General features: G+C 46.6%; 1 protein-coding gene and 1 non-coding gene across 4 annotated transcripts in view; one reads left to right on the top strand and one right to left on the bottom strand.

Annotated features, from left to right (window-relative positions):
• LOC126263119 (pickpocket protein 28-like) overlaps positions 1-19,202 on the bottom strand; it is a 331,006-nt gene that overhangs the window by 66,384 nt on the left and 245,420 nt on the right. The window lies entirely within an intron of this gene.
• On the top strand, positions 8,447-8,521 carry Trnat-ugu (transfer RNA threonine (anticodon UGU)). Its single transcript has one exon. It is a non-coding gene; the product is annotated as a tRNA-Thr (tRNA).

The raw sequence follows: 19,202 nt of genomic DNA, 5'->3' as shown, positions 1-19,202 counted from the left end.
GTAAGCTGTCGAAATGATGTGTTGCACAGCCTACAGACATGTCCACAAAATAAATGAACAGACACGTTCACTTCGCGTAAAATTGACAAAATAATGCATGTCTGACACTCTGCAAACATGCACACAACACTTAAACAGTCGAAATAATGCAGTGCAGAAACATGCATTGCATGTATAAATGCTTTTGGACTATCACTGAGAAGTTCGAGCACAACATATCAGTGAACTGTTCCCTACAGATTTACAAGCTGGAACGATGATCGGATGTGTCAGGCATGCACGCCGGTCCAGCCTGCCCCACATTTGAGATGCTTCCTGCCACGCACATGTTTACCTAACCACCGTGTCTGACGCATAGCTTTTGTACCTGCAGATCCAGTGAGATGCTCACCTAGCGACTCATTCTCACAGGGGCAGCTTAAAGATTGTCAGTGTTATACTGAAGTAACATGTCTGTGTAAACAACAGCCAAGTCTCCCTCTGGACATGCTATACAAACCTTTTGCAATGCTGTCAGAAGCTGTTTACGAAAAAATTCCAGAAAAACATGGGATGCATTCTTCCTAGCGGACCTAATGGGACGGCCTGTCCGTCATGTGTTAACCTTCCCAGAAATTGTAACGTCCTGCTCTCAACATACATCTCAGAAACGGTAATAGTTCGCCCTTGTTCTCGCAGCTAAAAGCCTTCATCTTGTTTGTGCATGCTTGCAAAAACACCATTAATTATAAAAGCGTTATTGTTGTTTGGAATGACAGAACTGTCTAAGCACAGACGGGAAAATCAGTTCAATTATGCAAACAGAATTGCAAGAATTGTCCTACAGAAGAGAAAAGTTGCTGGAATTTTCGGTGTCCTACAGCTGCTGGTCTAGAGATGTCCTAATGCCACAATGGCGGATGATGGACAGCATCACGCCAGAGATGGACAATCTGCTTCAACTTGTCTTTGAACACTTGAACAAAGAGGACATCACATTACTCTCAAAACTTTCCATAGAGACCTTCCCCCTACCTTGTTCAAACCAGTCTGTAGAGGCTCCTATGTCCCAGCACAAGGGATATCTTGTGAATGAATGGAGCGTTCTGCTTGGTTCTCACTGAATTTATCTGCCAAACTGCTGTTGCCGCCTCTGTGGGAACACTGTTCGCCATTTTTTTCTGCAGACGAGACTTTTAGCGGCAAAACTGATTTGTACAGATTGCGTCAACACACTGGCAGTTAAACCATACAAAAGTCTGCTACAGATCGTCAAATTTGGAAAGGCATTTCCTTAATTACACTGCTCTGCTATCGTTGACCGAAGCTTGAATTTTTCGGTGTAGCCCGCCAAACTGCTGCTGCTGGTTTGGGAGCACTGTCGGCCATTTTCTGCAGACGAGACTTTCAGAGGAAAAACTATTTTGCACAGATCGGCACAATGTACTGGCAGTTAAACCTTGCAAAGGTGGTCTACAGACCATAAAATATGGAAAAACTCTCACTCAATTACACTGCTGTGCTATTGTCAAGGAAAGCTTGAATATTTCAGCATGAAGCCAATCTCCAACACGACTATATCACCACATACCATATGGATGTAGTAAACTCACAATTCGTATCCTGTACCATACAAGATCACCACTTCTGCATTCTGCATGTAGTTATCGATCACCAGAGACTCATACAGGTACCATGAAGACAGACAGCATAAGCACATGCAGCACTAGATATTTACTGTGAGCTCGGTAGGTCATCCACGGCAGCCAATGGTCACAAGTCATCTGCCCCCCCCCTCCCTGCCCCCCCCCCCCCCCCCCCGCACTCACTCACCCAATGCATGACCAGAGCGCCCTCAGCAGACTGAGGTCACTCTGAACTGCTGTACTAAGGCTGCGTCGGTTCCCTTTGGCACAAAAGCGTTACTGTTTCTGACCCTGACCTGCTTACTTGCTTGCTTTCTGCACCTGTCTACAGACTCTGTGATTACAAGAACATATGTATTTTCACATGATTTGCTAGAATATCATACAATTTTCGCAATACTACTCGATATCAAGCAGATATCAATATCGCTTGCATACTAGTATCACTTGAGCAGTATAATTCCGAAGATATAGACTGAAAATTATTTCTCTAGAAACCTGAAACTTTAGCAAGGTGCAGCGAGGTGGAGCATGCTGTAAACCACTGAGTAACTAGAAACTTATCTCGTCTGTGAAGACCTTTAAATGACTACTCGAAAAAATAGACGAAACTGATACTTCGGCACGTGAATACCGATGTTGATGATATAACAGATTCTAAATCATCCTTATAATTTACTCGTCTTTCACTTGCTAGATGCACACAACACACACCACAATCGATGTTCTTTCAACCAAATAAAGATGGGAAATGTGTAGAAACAGTCAACTGCACAATTTACATGGGAAGGAATAATGGTCCAGAGGAAATACACGTCCATATTGAATCTTCTCAAATTTCCACACGTGTTTGCGAAGGCTGCCCAACATGGTTAAGTCAGCCATATTCTAGTACCCCAGCCGACCTTGACGGCTCCTGGCATTAGCTGGAAACGTGAATCATTCCCGCCACAGGCCACTGCCGCTTCAAGCCATACACCCCCAGACAGAATCGTTCTAGGAAATTGCCCACATATATATTTGACTGCTGTACTTGCAGTTAAATATTATGGTTGTAGCCTCAATCGGACAACATTTAACAGTGAGAGAAGTATCAGAAATACATCCTCCTGACGATTGTGGCTCTGGAAATAGAAATATCTGTACTATTCTTATGGCTTCGCATAATTTTCCACGCGAAAAAACTTTCATTCCCTTTTCGGCTCTTGCAGTTTTCCACGTCAAATCCATACCTTCCCTTATGAAAGGACATATCCATTTTCTTTGCACATGTTGGAACACACACACACACACACACACACACACACACACATACCTTGTAAGCCTGACATTCAAGGCAAATCTATCATGCATCCTATACTACTAAGTATAGTAATTCACCAATAACTGACTGCTGGCGATACGAAACAGTACTGAGCGAAAATCAGTGATGTTTGGAGATGTCTCGTAAGTTTTTCTTGAAAATGGTACCATTGTGTCTTCGAAAGAGAAAGATAACCGCCTTACAAGCCACCAGGTGTTAAAAACATGATCGCAACGACCATGTTACTATTACAAGCGGTCTTGGTTCTATAGGTGCTCAGAAGTATTGCTAATGATATCCGTGTTAAAAACTACACATCTTATAAATCACGGTATTGCATTGCCTCTGAATGAAGAGGTTTTTCCAGACAAATACCGTGACACTGAATATAGATGGCGATTGCTGGAGTGTATATTAACAGACCAACGCCTGGTTACATATCGCCGACGGTGTAAGCTCGTAATGAAATCACCGAATTTAGAATCTGATTCGGTAAGGAAGATGGTATGAAGCTGGTATTTGCAACACCCTCATGCCACTACTAGATATTTCTCCAGTATTTGTAACACATTCTTTTGTGTTAGCAAAAGAGGCAATACCGTGTTACGAGTGGAAGCCGGAATGCACGCGTTTTAGCTCACGCAGGCTGGCGTGAAGAGGGAAGAACTATACTGACGTGAGGTCTGGAACATGACTAGGAATGAGAATTCAGAAAGCGGACATAATTAGTTTGATACTTAACTTTAATCCATTAATGATGAACGTCGCTCTTGACGGTACATGAGTCACAATTATCTGTTCATAAGACATTCTTCAAGATATGACTTATAGTAACTGAATATGGCGCCTTGCTAGTTCGTAGCAAATGACGTAGCTGAAGGCTATGCTAAACTGTCGTCTCTGCAAATGAGAGCGTATGTAGGCAGTGAACCATCGCTAGCAAAGTCGGCTGTACAACTGGGCGAGTGCTAGGGAGTCTCGAGACTAGACCTGCCGTGTGGCGACGCTCGGTCTGCAATCACTGATAGTGGCGACACGCGGGTCCGACGTATACTAACGGACCGCGGCCGATTTAAAGGCTACCACCTACCAAGTGCGGTGTCTGGCGTTGACACCACACATTCTGTCAAGATGCCACATCAGAGGTTCTGCGATATATCCATTGGGTTATAGGTGATGGTTGATTGAGAATGATCACAGACAGTAGATGGTGTGCTGATTGAGGTCACAAGAATGTACACAGGCTTTTCAGATCTATACTGTTATGCATTCTGGTAGAAATGCTGTCTAGGATTTGGAAGCAAGTCTTTCAACCACATACCTGCATTGGATCCTATGGAGAAGTCTTTTAATGATTATAGTCACTAGTGAAACATATTCGTGACACTCTCATATCTCGAAATGAGTCACCTTTTTCAAACCTATCTGCTACAGTAATATTCCAGGGTGGTTTTAGATACTCCCTATGCACCTTGTAACTGCTCCTCAGACTCTGCACTGCCATCCATGCAGCTTTGCGCATGTGGATGCTCAGTCGGAACTGAGCGGAAGTCGGAGGGAGCTATATCTACCACCTTCTACAGCCCGTGTAGAAACAGCTTTACCTGAGCTACAGTGACAGCCTACTCCTGCAACACGAGGTAGTACAAAAGACAATATGTACCCTTATGGTGATAATTCTTATCGGGAAAATTAGGAAGAATCAACATCATACAGGTACTGCAGTCCGAAGTAGAACCGCGCCCCTCAGGGCCTATTCATGCCTAACACCCCAACATTCTATCATAGTTATTGTGTGCCATTCAACAGAGAAAAATTACGAACTATAAAAGTTCCACTAACTTCAATCGATAGAGAACCTGATAAGATTTTTACCACCTCTCTCTCTTCCGATATATCAAAAACAAATACCATATGCGTGGTGACATCGAGCATACGCAGTGATCCTATTAAGCATACAGCTAGTAATCTATTGCACAGACCAATGTTAAGTGTCAATGCTTGTACTGAAGGAGGACTGTACCCCACAGACTATCAGTCGCATGAGAGGCTTGCTGTGACCCTGTGTCGTTGTTTGAAACATTGTTTCTTTCTGCTGTAACACGCTTTGTACACTACCATACATTTTGTTTTTTCCACCACGACTTCGAGGTCTGTGTCAGGTTCTAAACTGACGTTAACACGTTCTGATCCATTGCTTCTAACAGAAAACTAGATGTCACACAGTATAAATCATGTTGGTGCTGCTGTTACCACACACACAGACACACACACACACACACACACACACACACACACACACACACACACACACACACACACAAGCACTTGGACGATTGAAATAAAAGACAGTCACAACATTTGGAAACTGGAACAATTTTGCGACATTGTGGCCGGCCGGGGTGGCCGAGCGGTTCTAGGCGCCTCAGTCTGGAACCGCGCGACTGCTACGGTCGCAGGTTCGAATACTGCCTCGGGCATGGATGTGTGTGATGTCCTTAGGTTAGTTAGGATTAAGTAGTTCTAAGTTCTAGGGGACTGATGATCTCAGATGTTAAGTCCCATAGTCCTCAGGGCCATTTCAACCATTTGCGTCATTGTGGAATGTTTCCAAACTGCTGTCGGAAGGTGATTGACAGCCTCTACATTTAAACTGATCTGCCACAGTAATGGGATAACTGACGGCTCTGTGCTCCATTTCCATTGATTCCTCTTATTGCAGTCATGTATGTGATCTTTGTTTCTGTGTTAGTCATCCCCAGAAGGTGTTGGCCCTCCACCAAGACTTTTCCTCCATTTCAAGCAAGCGATGTCAGTCAATCATTATGTGATAGTCAACAGTGTACCAGTGGATGGATGGGACAGAAAAGTTACCATCGATGTACTGTTATAATAAGCATCATAGTTGATAGCGCAAACAGTTTTACCAATTTTACCATAATTTCAACACGAACCAACGACGCGGCACCATGCTTCCCAGATTCTGTAGTGTCACTAAACCGACCCTCTTCTACTTTGCGAGTAACATTGCGAATGTAGATAGATGACTGTGCAGTACGTCCATTCGCTGTTAATTCTCGAACATACACATCAAAGTCAACCAGACAATGATCTACAAATAACTAGCACTTCGAGTGTAGTATGTAATTTACGATCTTTCTTTATGCAGATCAGAGTCACAGGGCATTCTCGCATTCTTAGGATAAAGTTAGAGATTGAAAGATCTCCTTGCATTGTATCTGATCAATCCACCCTGCAGCACTGTCACCGATTTCATCTGCAACTGACCAGAAGTAGACCACTATATTCTGCGTCTCGTGAAAGAATGGAGAGCGCCGAATCCATAACTGCTGTTCTCCACCCACCCAAGTGCACAAGATGTCTCCAGATGCGCGCATGTCGAGGATGTTACCACCCGTTATCGGTGTGTAGTAGTAGATATGAAAGTGTTGTGATGTAGTAGTAGACGGTTAAAAAGAATAAGAAATGGGTGGTTTTTATGGAGAATGGACATTCATACAGGCGGAGTTCGAAGCATTTTACGTAAATCAATTACGCTATCAGTTGTAAAGTATTTTCCGTCATTTTTCGTAATTATATCGATTTTATGTCACTTCTATCCATGCGATCATGACATCACTTCTCGTTCCGTGTTCTAAAATTGCTTGTAAATGTAGTACAGCTGCCAACACTACTTTTCTTTAGAATCAAGACCGCTTGTGATTGTAACAAGGTCGTTGCGATCATGTTTTTCATATATTCGGCTTGTGAAGCGGCTACGTTTCTCTTTCTAAGACACAATGGTACCACTCGCTAGAAAAACTTATGAGACATATCCACTCATCACTGATATTTGCTCAGTATTGTCATATATAGTTAAAATATGGCTTCCCGGCCATTGACCTTCTTGTGTGAACGCACACGCTATGCCCGAACTCGTACGGGACTTGGTAGATTAATCTGCCACGAGTAATGAGTATGATGGGCAAACATCTACACTCCTGGAAATTGAAATAAGAACACCGTGAATTCATTGTCCCAGGAAGGGGAAACTTTATTGACACATTCCTGGGGTCAGATACATCACATGATCACACTGACAGAACCACAGCACATAGACACAGGCAACAGAGCATGCACAATGTCGGCACTAGTACAGTGTATATCCACCTTTCGCAGCAATGCAGGCTGCTATTCTCCCATGGAGACGATCGTAGAGATGCTGGATGTAGTCCTGTGGAACGGCTTGCCATGCCATTTCCACCTGGCGCCTCAGTTGGACCAGCGTTCGTGCTGGACGTGCAGACCGCGTGAGACGACGCTTCATCCAGTCCCAAACATGCTCAATGGGGGACAGATCCGGAGATCTTGCTGGCCAGGATAGTTGACTTACACCTTCTAGAGCACGTTGGGTGGCACGGGATACATGCGGACGTGCATTGTCCTGTTGGAACAGCAAGTTCCCTTGCCGGTCTAGGAATGGTAGAACGATGGGTTCGATGACGGTTTGGATGTACCGTGCACTATTCAGTGTCCCCTCGACGATCACCAGTGGCGTACGGCCAGCGTAGGAGATCGCTCCCCACACCATGATGCCGGGTGTTGGCCCTGTGTGCCTCGGTCGTATGCAGTCCTGATTGTGGCGCTCTCCTGCACGGCGCCAAACACGCATACGACCATCATTGGCACCAAGGCAGAAGCGAGTCTCATCGCTGAAGACGACACGTCTCCATTCGTCCCTCCATTCACGCCTGTCGCGACACCACTGGAGGCGGGCTGCACGATGTTGGGGCGTGAGCGGAAGACGGCCTAACGGTGTGCGGGACCGTAGCCCAGCTTCATGGAGACGGTTGCGAATGGTCCTCGCCGATACCCCAGGAGCAACAGTGTCCCTAATTTGCTGGGAAGTGGCGGTGCGGTCCCCTACGGCACTGCGTAGGATCCTACGGTCTTGGCGTGCATCCGTGCGTCGCTGCGGTCCGGTCCCAGGTCGACGGCCACGTGCACCTTCCGCCGACCACTGGCGACAACATCGATGTACTGTGGAGACCTCACGCCCCACGTGTTGAGCAATTCGGCGGTACGTCCACCCGGCCTCCCGCATGCCCACTATACGCCCTCGCTCAAAGTCCGTCAACTGCACATACGGTTCACGTCCACGCTGTCGCGGCATGCTACCAGTGTTAAAGACTGCGATGGAGCTCCGTATGCCACGGCAAACTGGCTGACACTGACGGCGGCGGTGCACAAATGCTGCGCAGCTAGCGCCATTCGACGGCCAACACCGCGGTTCCTGGTGTGTCCGCTGTGCCGTGCGTGTGATCATTGCTTGTACAGCCCTCTCGCAGTGTCCGGAGCAAGTATGGTGGGTCTGACACACCGGTGTCAATGTGCTCTTTTTTCCATTTCCAGGAGTGTATTAGGCGCACTACGAATGTAGTGGTGTGGACATGTTGGGAATGTGGATCTCACGGGGAGCGTGCACGGGAAAAGTCCCTGCAGACGCACTATCCTCCGTGCCCTCGGTGGCTCAGACGGTTAGAGCGTCTGCCATGTAAGCAGGAGATCCCGGGTTCGAGTCCCGGTCGGGGCACACATTTTCAACATGTCCCCAGTGAAGTATATCAACGCCTGTTTGCAGCTAGGGTGTCTATTTAATTATCATTTCATTTCTAGCAAAGCTGCCTGGTCATCCACGGTATGTGTTCATTCGGGAACAGATACTACCGTCATATATAGTTAAAAGGAAAATGTCTCAGTTAAAACATTATAACAGCCACTAGTCGTGCTGAAGCAAGAAAGGGCAGAGATCATAGAGGCGAATATTGCCAACCTCTCAGCCAATTTTACTCTCATTCCTCAAGTGACACTCATTCATTTACAGGGATACCCACGTGCACACACATCCTCTCTTCCAGTTGCAACAAAGTTGAGCTCTGTGGGGTGTTACCATTGTCAGTTCCATGGACCACATCGTCCGGCAAACATCCAGACTTAATTCGTTCACAATGCATGGTTTAACAGTGCCCAGCGCAATCATACACATATACTAGAAGAAGGAGAGGGGAAATCTTTACAAACGATATTCCTCCCTAAGTGAAAAGTGTCCACATACAGTCAGTATTCCTGAGCAAAGAAAGGAGACTGCCGTAGTGACGAGACCCAATGTCCTTTCAGACTGATTCATTCATGAAACATGACTATTACGCAACTTGCATTCACCTTTCATTAATACATGGAGGACACACTTGTGTAGCTGGATTTACAAAACGTTTATCACAATTTATACATGAAAAATAGGTTTTAATATAAGACTAACAGAAAGTGAAAAACTAGTGAGGATACATACCAGAATAAATTATCCAGGGCACACAAAAGAAAAATAACAAAAGGGATCTGATAGTAACGTTACATGAAAACACAAAACTAGGAATGTTTATAGCATGGACTGAGCGACAGTGGCCAGTTGTGGTTTAGTGGTTACCAAGATAAAAATGAGATCTACTTAAGTCTATGGCAAGGAAACAAACAGACAATTGTAGTGTATAAAGTTGATCAGTGAAATAGATGATGTCACAAAACTAAGTGTCTGAACATTTGTGTATACAACAACAATGAAATACATTTAAGTTGTGGATGGAAGCATTCTTGGGCTCGACCTGTCTCGTGTAGATGTCGACAGAATTGTTTTACACACTACATAACACAGGCTGACGGTACAGTAGTCTTGGTGAGAGTTGTGGGCTGTGTTACAGACTAGGCCCACGCGTGAGTCGGTGGGTGTGAGCGTTGGTGGCCATGACTCAAGACGCTAGATGCTAGGCTCATGTGCTCCGGTGATGCCGTTGGCCGCTGCAGGGTGTGGGCCGTCACACGTACGACTCCCAAACGAGAATCAGCTGCAACATGACAGCCACCGTTTGCTGCACTGTCTTACACCTGACGTCTCCCATTGGCTAGCGCACCGACGGGAGGATCAGGTGACGGGAGGGCTGCGAGGTGTCGGTGGCAGGAACAGGCCCACATGTGGACCAAATGTCTGGCAGCATGTACGAGGCGCTCCAGGACGTCCCGCGGCCGATGGAGCTGCCCCTCCGTGGCCGTTATTCACCGGTAGCCGTGTTGACAGCGGCGCGTCCCAGGGTCACGCTGGTAGTGCGGGCCGGACCATTGGCTGCCGTCGGCTCGTCCCACAGGAAGAGAAAGTGCGAGCCTGCCAACTGCGGTCCGTGCTCGGGGACATCACGAGGTCACTGCTCTCGCGTCACCTGTCAGCGGAGGCGAGTGTGGCGCGTGGCGGCCATTGTTTGCGTCTCCCGACAGGGATAACCCTGCTCATCTGCCTGTCACAGCATTATCTACCGTGCCGGATGCCTGGCGGATTACACCACCCACTTCTCTTCAATGGCCTTAGTCTCATCCCGTGGCAGCCGGTTTCTCCTCCGACCTCGTCATACCTCCAGAAATAGTGCCTTTACAGTACTCACCGAAACCCAATTGGTACGCTATCCACACCTTTTACAAGATCTTGTACATGGTTACAGTAGTGCGTCGGATTCCGACTCACAAAAAAAAAAAAAAAAAAAAAAAAAAAAAAAAAAAAAATTTACAATCTAGGTGATACTCAAAACACAAAAAAGATTAAAATATTTATTCACGGATTACTACTGTATATATAGATAAAACAAAATACAAGAATGTGGCACTTAGTAACAGACATGAAAAATTACAAAAATTACTCTAAAATATAACAGTATTACCTTATATGTAACGCCGGCCGCGGTGGTCTCGCGGTTCTAGGCGCGCAGTCCGGAACCGTGCGACTGCTACGGTCGCAGGTTCGAATCCTGCCTCGGGCATGGATGTGTGTGACGTCCTTAGGTTAGTTAGGTTTAAGTAGTTCTAAGTTCTAGGGGACTGATAACCACAGCAGTGGAGTCCCATAGTGCTCAGAGCCATTTGAACCATTTTTTATATGTAACACCGGATGCCTTAGATTCTAGTTGTACTTAAAAACTAACCTCCAACAACTTTTATATCCTAGATATTCAGGCATTCACAGTGGTAAACACAAACGGAGACCTAATATAACATTCAAAACTAAATGATCAAGCCCACCATGCAACAGTAAGTCTAAAAACGTAGTCTTCCTACGTGGTGGCGTCGTCTGGGAGATCTGTGAACATTTTAATGACGCACAGGGGGTCCATAATAACAAAACTAAGGGGCAAGACAAAGAGGGACAGTGAATACCGACAGTACAGCCTGCATGAAAGGAAATAAAATTTCGATACTTATGTGTCCATTAGGCAACGGGAAACCACCACTGGAATCACTTCCCTAGACGATCATGCGGTGGACCTCTCTGACGAGGCTTCCCCCATGACAAGACCTACCGTAAGGCAGAACACAAAGTTTTAAGTTTATGCGTCCATCTGGCCCGACCTGCAACAACCGAGTCGCGAAATGCCGTCTCCCTCATCTCGCCGAGATATTGATGTTTCGATAGCACTTCTTCTCCGATTCTCCAGGTTTCTATGTTTGTGACTGGGTATTCCTGTAACCTCGAGGACGAAATGCGTTGCAGACTCTGAAACTCCACAAGAAAAACTGGACAGACGTCAAGACGTGTGCGGCTATGCCAAGAGACTTATCGCTACAATGAGACGTAACTGATATGCATGAAAATACGCAGTCCAGCCTCGTGTCTCGGTTTTGTTGTTGGGGTGCGAATCACTATGCCCTACTATCTTTTCTCCACGATGAGGTTGCACACACACACACACACACACACACACACACACACACACACACTCGCGCGCGCGCGCGCGCGCGTATTTAAACGTGGAGGAGATTTAAACCTCTCACAACATGAAAGTATGACCCAATGCACAACGGCGAGGGCGGGCTCGCCAGCCTCCTTACCATTTCACGAATTCGAACTCAGCACTCGTAACTCAGGCGTGGCTAAGTACACTCGAAAAAACACCACAAAAAACTGGCGCAACGTTCAAGGGCGTGCCCATGCGCACTCGAAACTGATCAGGAGGTAGGTGCAACACGACCAGTGCGTGCCCCAGTCACTGTCATATGCATTCGTAAGAGAGGTAAGCACCCCATAACACCACCAGAGACACAAGACGGGCCCAGGTTTCACACATGCCAGATGACGATTCCCCCGTCAAAGACGCAAAGGCCGAAATAATCTTTGTAGCAGTCACGCACCCCCAGACAGAATCGTCCTAGGAAACCGGCCATATACAGGGTGAGTCACCTAACGTTACCGCTGGATATATTTCGTAAACCACATCAAATACTGACGAATCGATTCCACAGCCGGAACGTGAGGAGAGGGGCTAATGTAATTGTTTAATACAAACCATACAAAAATGCACGGAAGTATGTTTTTTAACGCAAACCTACGTTTTTTTAAATGGAACCACGTTAGTTTTGTTAGCACATCTGAACATATAAACAAATACGTAATCAGTGCCGTTTGTTGCATTGTAAAATGTTAATTACATCCGGAGATATTGTAACCTAAAGTTGACGCTCGAAACATTGTCCTCACTTCATTGCAGGGGCCCAAACAGCTGCAACATACATCGCGTTTCTGCAGAATGATCTGCCAACGTTGCTCGAAAATGTCCCACTGGAAACGCGTCGACGTATGTGGTATCAGCATGATGGTGCACCTGCACATTCCGCAACTAACACTAGGCTGACCCTTGACAGGATGTTCGACGGGCGTTTCATAGGATGTGGAGGACGCATAAATTGCCAGCCCGTTCTCCTGATCTTACACCTCTGGACTTCTTTCTGTGGGGTACGTTAAAGGAGAATGTGTACCGTGATGTGCCTACAACCCCAGAGGATATGAAACAACGTATTGTGGCAGCCTGCGGCGACATTACACCGGATGTACTGTGGCGTGTACGACATTCATTACGCCAGAGATTGCAATTGTGTGCAGCAAATGATGGCCACCACATTGAACATCTATTGGCCTGACATGTCGGGACACACTCTATTCCACTCCGTAATTGAAAACGGAAACCACGTGTGTACGTGTACCTCACCCCTCATGGTAATGTACATGTGCGTCAGTGAAAAAGACCAATAAAAAGGTGTTAGCATGTGGACGTAATGTGCTGTTCCAGTCTCTTCTGTACCTAAGGACCATCACCGTTCCCTCTGGATCCCTACGTAATTCGGTGCTCTCCGATACACACGATCGAACAGCGGAGGAGTGGTACTCAAGCGTCAACTTTAGGTTACAATATTTCCGGATGTAATTAACATTTTACAATGCAACAAACGGCACTGATTACGTATTTGTTTATATGTTCAGATGTGCTAACAAAACTAACGGGCTTTCATTTAAAAAAAGGTAGGTTTGTGTTAAAAAACATACTTCCGTGCATTTTTTTTATGGTTTGTAGTAACCAATTACACTAGCCCCTCTCTGACGTTCGGTCTGTGGAATCGATTCGTCAGTATTTGATGTGGTTTACGAAATATATCCAGCGGTAATGTTAGGTAACTCACCCTGTATATATTTGATCGCTGTAGTTACAATTAAATATTGCGATTGCAGCCTCAATCGGCCAACATTTAACAACGAGAGAAGTATCGGAAATAGCCTCTCCTGACGACTGTGCCTCTGGAAATAGAAATATCTGTACCATTCTTATGACTTGACATGATTTTCGAAGTAAAAACAAACTGAAAGACGGCGGTGCCTTTCAGGAAGGCCACTACCATGGTAATGCCTATCAGGCACCTCCCCTTTCCTTTTGTTTTGGCGATTATCATACACTTTCATTCGCCCTTGGTGTATCTATACTCTGCCTGATTGATATTAATCTGATGGACTATTAGGGTTAGTGTCGACCACTGATTGATCTCACACTGCTTGAATGACTTTAGTAACAGAAGTAGAATTAAGCTCGGCTATACGTAGAGGCAGAATTTTGGACGCTGGAGGTGACCATTGCATTAGGGGCAGCTTTAGAACTTTCCCGAGCATCAAGCGAATTCGAGGATTCCTTTGTAGTCACCAAAGTGGGCCGTGGACAGCAGGGCAGTGATCTATGGGCCGCCGTTCTGGCGGTCAGCCTTGTTCCACTGTCGGCCAAGTAAGAGGGTGGGAACGCCGTGGCTGAATGCGAAATGACACTTCTTTAGAAACTGGCGGCGCTGGGCAGCCTGGCGCCGGCTTAACTGCTTTATTAGCGACTGGACGCGGCGTGGGAGCCTGGTCTCCGAATCCCATGTTGTTGTTGTTGCAAGTAGGCGAAATGCCACGCAGGCACCGAAACTGTTCATAGAGCGATGTCCTGACAAGAACCCACCTTCCCGACGGATGTTTTCTCGTCTTGCTGCGACGCTTCAGGAAAAGGGAAGTTTCAACCCACGACAACGCAATCGTCGTAGCACTCGCACAAACGAAGCTGCCGAAATTACTGTTCTCGCTTCCGTTGCTATGAATCCACATGTGAGCACACGACAGCTTGAACACGAGATTGCCATTCCTGAAACCAGTGTACAACGTATTCTTACATGTCACCGGTTCCATCCTTACGATGTACACATACATCAACAACTGCATGGGAATGATTTCCATAATCGTGTAGAGTTCCGTCACTGAGCACAGCAACAAATCCTCGCCAGACATGCACAGACAAGATGAAGGCTTTTAGCGGTGAGAAAAAGAATGCCGGACATTTGCCACACCGGACATTTGCCACACTTGCCCCTTCGCCAGGGACGCCCTTCCCCGCACTACCTCTGTCCGCTTTCAAACCGCCGTCTCCACATCTTACTCGATACAACCAGTACGTAAGGGACCTTCTTCTTCGACATTTTGGCCAAATACAGAGCTTCTTTTCAGAAATCGAAATATTTATAACTTTTGGGAAACGAAAGCAATACCGACGATTATGTCAGTATGTAATTAGTTCTGCCAAGTATAAATATAGATTCCTCTGTCTATACGGTAGCTTCCTTTCACGATGAAACGAGAATGCGAATGTACGCTAATCATTTCTTTCTGATCACTGCATTTGTGCCTACTTTAATTAGTACAACTGCATACCCAAAAGACAATAGGGAAAGAATAAATGGGTTTGTGAATGTTTGAAAAGAAGAACGACGTACTCCATATTAATTTACTCTCTAAAAACATTTGTTAATGAAGTGTAGCGGGACAATGTTCAAAATGTAACTGAAAACACGTTCACTAAATAGAGATAAGAACATCTATGATTGACATGTCATCTAAAGTCGACTTACAATTTTAAAATGTTAGAAATAAGGAAATGAAGTAATACAGAATGCTACGCTTGTAACGTATATTCTTGTTCTACATTGTTTAGCTCTGGTATTCACAGGGTCACAGATAAAGCATCTTAGGTTCTGGAGGGAAAAGCCGTAATTGTAATTATCTGCACTACAACAGAAACAAGATGGACAACTTAAGGAAAAATAATGCAAGCTCACAATCGATTTTGAAGCAGATAGTTCCTGTGACTTGGTATGGGCAGAGGTTATATTCGACAACCGGAATAAATTAATAACTGGCTCCTTTTACTGACCCACTGTCTCACATGAAACACTTGCTGAACAGTTCAAAGAAAGGAAAACTTGAGTCTCATCACAAATAGGTACCCTACTCATACAATTATAGTTGACAGTTACTTCAATCTACCTTCGGCATGTTGACAAAAATACAAAATGGCTCTGAGCATTATGGGACTTAACATCTATGGTCATCAGTCCCCTAGAACTTAGAACTACTTAAAACTAACTAACCTAAGGACATCACACAGCACCTTTTTTTAACGTAATAAACTTTTATTTACAAAATAACAAGTACAGTTATGAGATTCGGAGGTACTTTCAATTTCTATTTCTGTTAGTTTTCGAGTCCTTTTCTATTCTGGTATGTAACTTTGTTGCAATTGTCTGTTTCGTTATATGTTGTGCGTTTGCAGGTTGATTTACACAGTTGCACTGATTTGTAAGTCAGTGGAGCAAATTATTTCATTTTTCAGTTTTGTTTGCATTTTTGTTAAATTTTATGGGTTATTGATTCAAACACTTCTAGGCTCTTGACTCTAGGTAGAGTTATTGGTCTGGTGCCATTATGTGGCATGTAACTAATATTAGAGTTGTCTTATTGGCTAAGGCTTACATCTAGGAGACAAAGGACAATGACAAATATGAATGAATGAATATTGTATAATATATAGCGAAGGTGTCTACGAGATGGTGATTGAAGGGAAGAGAGTGAGAGAGAGAGAGAGAGAGAGAGAGAGAGAGAGAGCGAGAGGGAGAGAAATAGTGTGAGGGCGATATGGAACACATATGAGACACAATTAAAGAAAACTCAATAAGTGGACAAATATATTCTAGGTGAGCTTAATATGAATAGATATGAATTGAATATAGATGTTTCTTTTGTTAGTCTACTCACATAGTCATCTTCGGCGTAGCAAGTGATGTTTCGCACATTTTTATGATCGCTACCTGGATGTGCGCTATATGTGTAGCCGTAGCACTCATCTACTAATATTTACACTTTTTTTTTTTTTGCGTTGCGGACACTGTGATTGCACTGCACAAATTTTACTCCGGACTCACTTTTAACCCACAACACTTTGGGGGCGTTGGAGGGTTTCTGCGTCGGCGACGACGGAGGCGTGGAGGACTAGGGGGGGCGTGGTGTGGCGGCGGCGTCGGCGTAGGCGTCGGCGGCGGCAGCCGCGGCGGCGTCGGCGGCGGCGGCGGCAGCGGCGGCGGCGGCGGCGGCATCCGCGGCGGCGGCGGCGGCGGCAGCGGCGGCGGCGGCGGCGGCGGCATCCGCGGCGGCGGCGGCAGCGGCGGCAGCGGCGGCGGCGGCGGCGGCATCCGCGGCGGCGGCGGCAGCGGCGGCGGCGGCGACGGAGACGTCGGAGGCGGTCGTGGCGTGTGGGGACGAAGGGCGTCCTTGAAAGCGGCGTCCAGCGCTATCTGTAGGTAGTTCTGGAACGTCTGCCTGTAGTTGTTTTTCCGCTTGGCTCGTTTGTGTTCCTCCCAGAGATCGGTGAGGAACTGCACTGCGTCTGTTTGCTTTTTCGCGATTATGGCGTGCGCTGTCATCGCGAACGTCCACATGGTCGCGACGCGTTTGGGTCGTGGGAAACATTTTGCAGCCGGGATCGTGAGGGCTGTGGCTTCTATAGCTCGGTGGTCCGCCCTGTTCATGAGTGCCACCATTTTCCTGCATGTCTCCCATATCGCCTGACTTGTCGGACATGTGAAGCGGTGTTCCACGGTGTCGATCTCGTTGCACGCTTCGCAGTGCGGCGACTCGCGCATGCCGATGCGCGCTAGACGCTCGTTCGTCGGTATCTTGTTGTGTACGACTTTGTACCACGTGTCTCTAGCTTCTGGAGGAATGGCTTTTTCGGAGAGATTCTTCCAGGCTTGTGGCCAGTCGTGGTCTGGAAGATTCGTCTCTGTTCTGCTTCTGCGTTGTTTGCCTCTCAGTGCGCGGTAGATTTTCGCTGCAGTTCTCATTTCCTTAACTGCTAGTGTGGATGTGATGTAACTACTGTCGATTATTATCTGCTTCAAGTAGCGCATCTTGTAGGGTATTCTACTGATGTCTACCGGCGCTTCCCCGGAGTCTGGCCTGTATTCCTTCAGTAGAGACGACGTGGTACAGTCTACACTTCTGTCCTCCAGTTGTAGAGCTCGATGGAGCAACAGTGCAGCGCATTTTGTCGTGACATCTATCATGCTCAGTCCCCCTTCTTCTCTAGGGAGGGTGCTGGTGGCTTGCGACACTTTGAATATTTCCCGCCTCCACAGCAGGTAGTACACAGCGCTTCCTATAGACCTCCCTATTTGTGTTGGTACGTTTATGACTTGTGCCATGTACCAGGCCTTCGCCAGGATCGTTTCGTTGATCAGCTGCGTTTTCTGATCCAGCGTTAGGTTTCTGTTGGCGTGTGTCCTAACGAGCCCTCTCGTGGTGTTGAGGATGATCCGCCAGTTTTCTGCGGCCATTTTGAGTGGGCAGGCCTGCAGCTGAACACCTAACACCTTATATCTGTCGGTCACCTGGTACCATGGTCTGGCCTCTCTCAGTTTGACGTTTCCTATCGGGAGTAGCACAGTTTTTTTGGGGTTTGTTTTCGCCCCAAAGGCCTTCCCAAAAGACTCTATTATTGGGAGGACTTTGTCGATATCCTCTTTACCGTCCACGAAAATGCTCAAGTCATCGGCGTATGCCATACATGTCACTTTTATATCTTGCAGCTTGTAGCCGTTGACGGAGGCAGCGAGTTTCCTGAGGACTGGGTCGAGGGCTACTGTGAATAGTGCCATCGACAGTGGGCACCCTTGCCTCACAGATTTCCCCAGTTTTATTGGCGTAGATGTCCAGCCATTTACAGTAACTCATGACGTGGCATTTGTTAGCATGTTTTCGATGACTTGAGCGAATTTGGGGCCAAAACCTAGTCTCCTCAAAGTCTTCAGCAGGTACCGGTGACCGATCCTGTCGAAGGCCTTTTGGAAGTCTACGGAGATGATCGCTGCAGTCGCTCTGTTGGATGCGGCGTGGGCTATAACGTCTCTGTACGTGCAGACGGCGTCGAAGATGTTTCTGCCTAACACTGCACATGTCTGCCAAGGGCTGATTGCTTTTTTGAGAGCGAGCTTCATATTTTCCGCGACGCATTTTGCTACTAGCTTGTAGTCCGCATTTAGGAGGGTAATTGGGCGGAAGTCTGTTAACGTTTTTGGCGCCTTAGTTTTCGGTATCAGAGTGATGGTCCCTTCCAGGAACGGAGGTGGTATCTCCTTCCCGTCCAGAATTTCGTTGACAATTTCAGTTATTATTTCACCTACTTTGTCCCAGCAGGTGGCGTAGAATTCTGTCGGTAATCCGTCCGCTCCTGGAGCTTTGCCGTTGGCGCAGGTTTTGAGGACGGCTCTGACTTCATCCTCTGACACGGCCTCCGTCAGCAAAGCGCGATCGGTGTCGTTCAGCCGTCTGCGCGTTTCTTGTAGTATTTTTGCTGTTTCTGCGTCATCTGGTACCTCGCCCTTGAAGAGTTCAGAGAAGTGCTCTTCTACGTGACGCATCATGTCCCTCCTAGTTGTTATCTTGCGGCCAGCTGCGTCGCTAAGCTCCTTTATAGTTCTGTTTTGTGCCCTCTCCCTCTCTCTATGCAGGTGGTGCAGTGTGGCAGGTTCATCTTCAGTGGCGCCGTGTGTCTGGC

This window comes from Schistocerca nitens, chromosome 6 (assembly GCF_023898315.1).
Source record: "Schistocerca nitens isolate TAMUIC-IGC-003100 chromosome 6, iqSchNite1.1, whole genome shotgun sequence".
NCBI lineage: Eukaryota > Metazoa > Arthropoda > Insecta > Orthoptera > Acrididae > Schistocerca > Schistocerca nitens.
The sequence above is the reverse complement of the archived record's forward strand: the minus strand, read 5'-3'. Positions and strand labels throughout refer to the sequence as shown.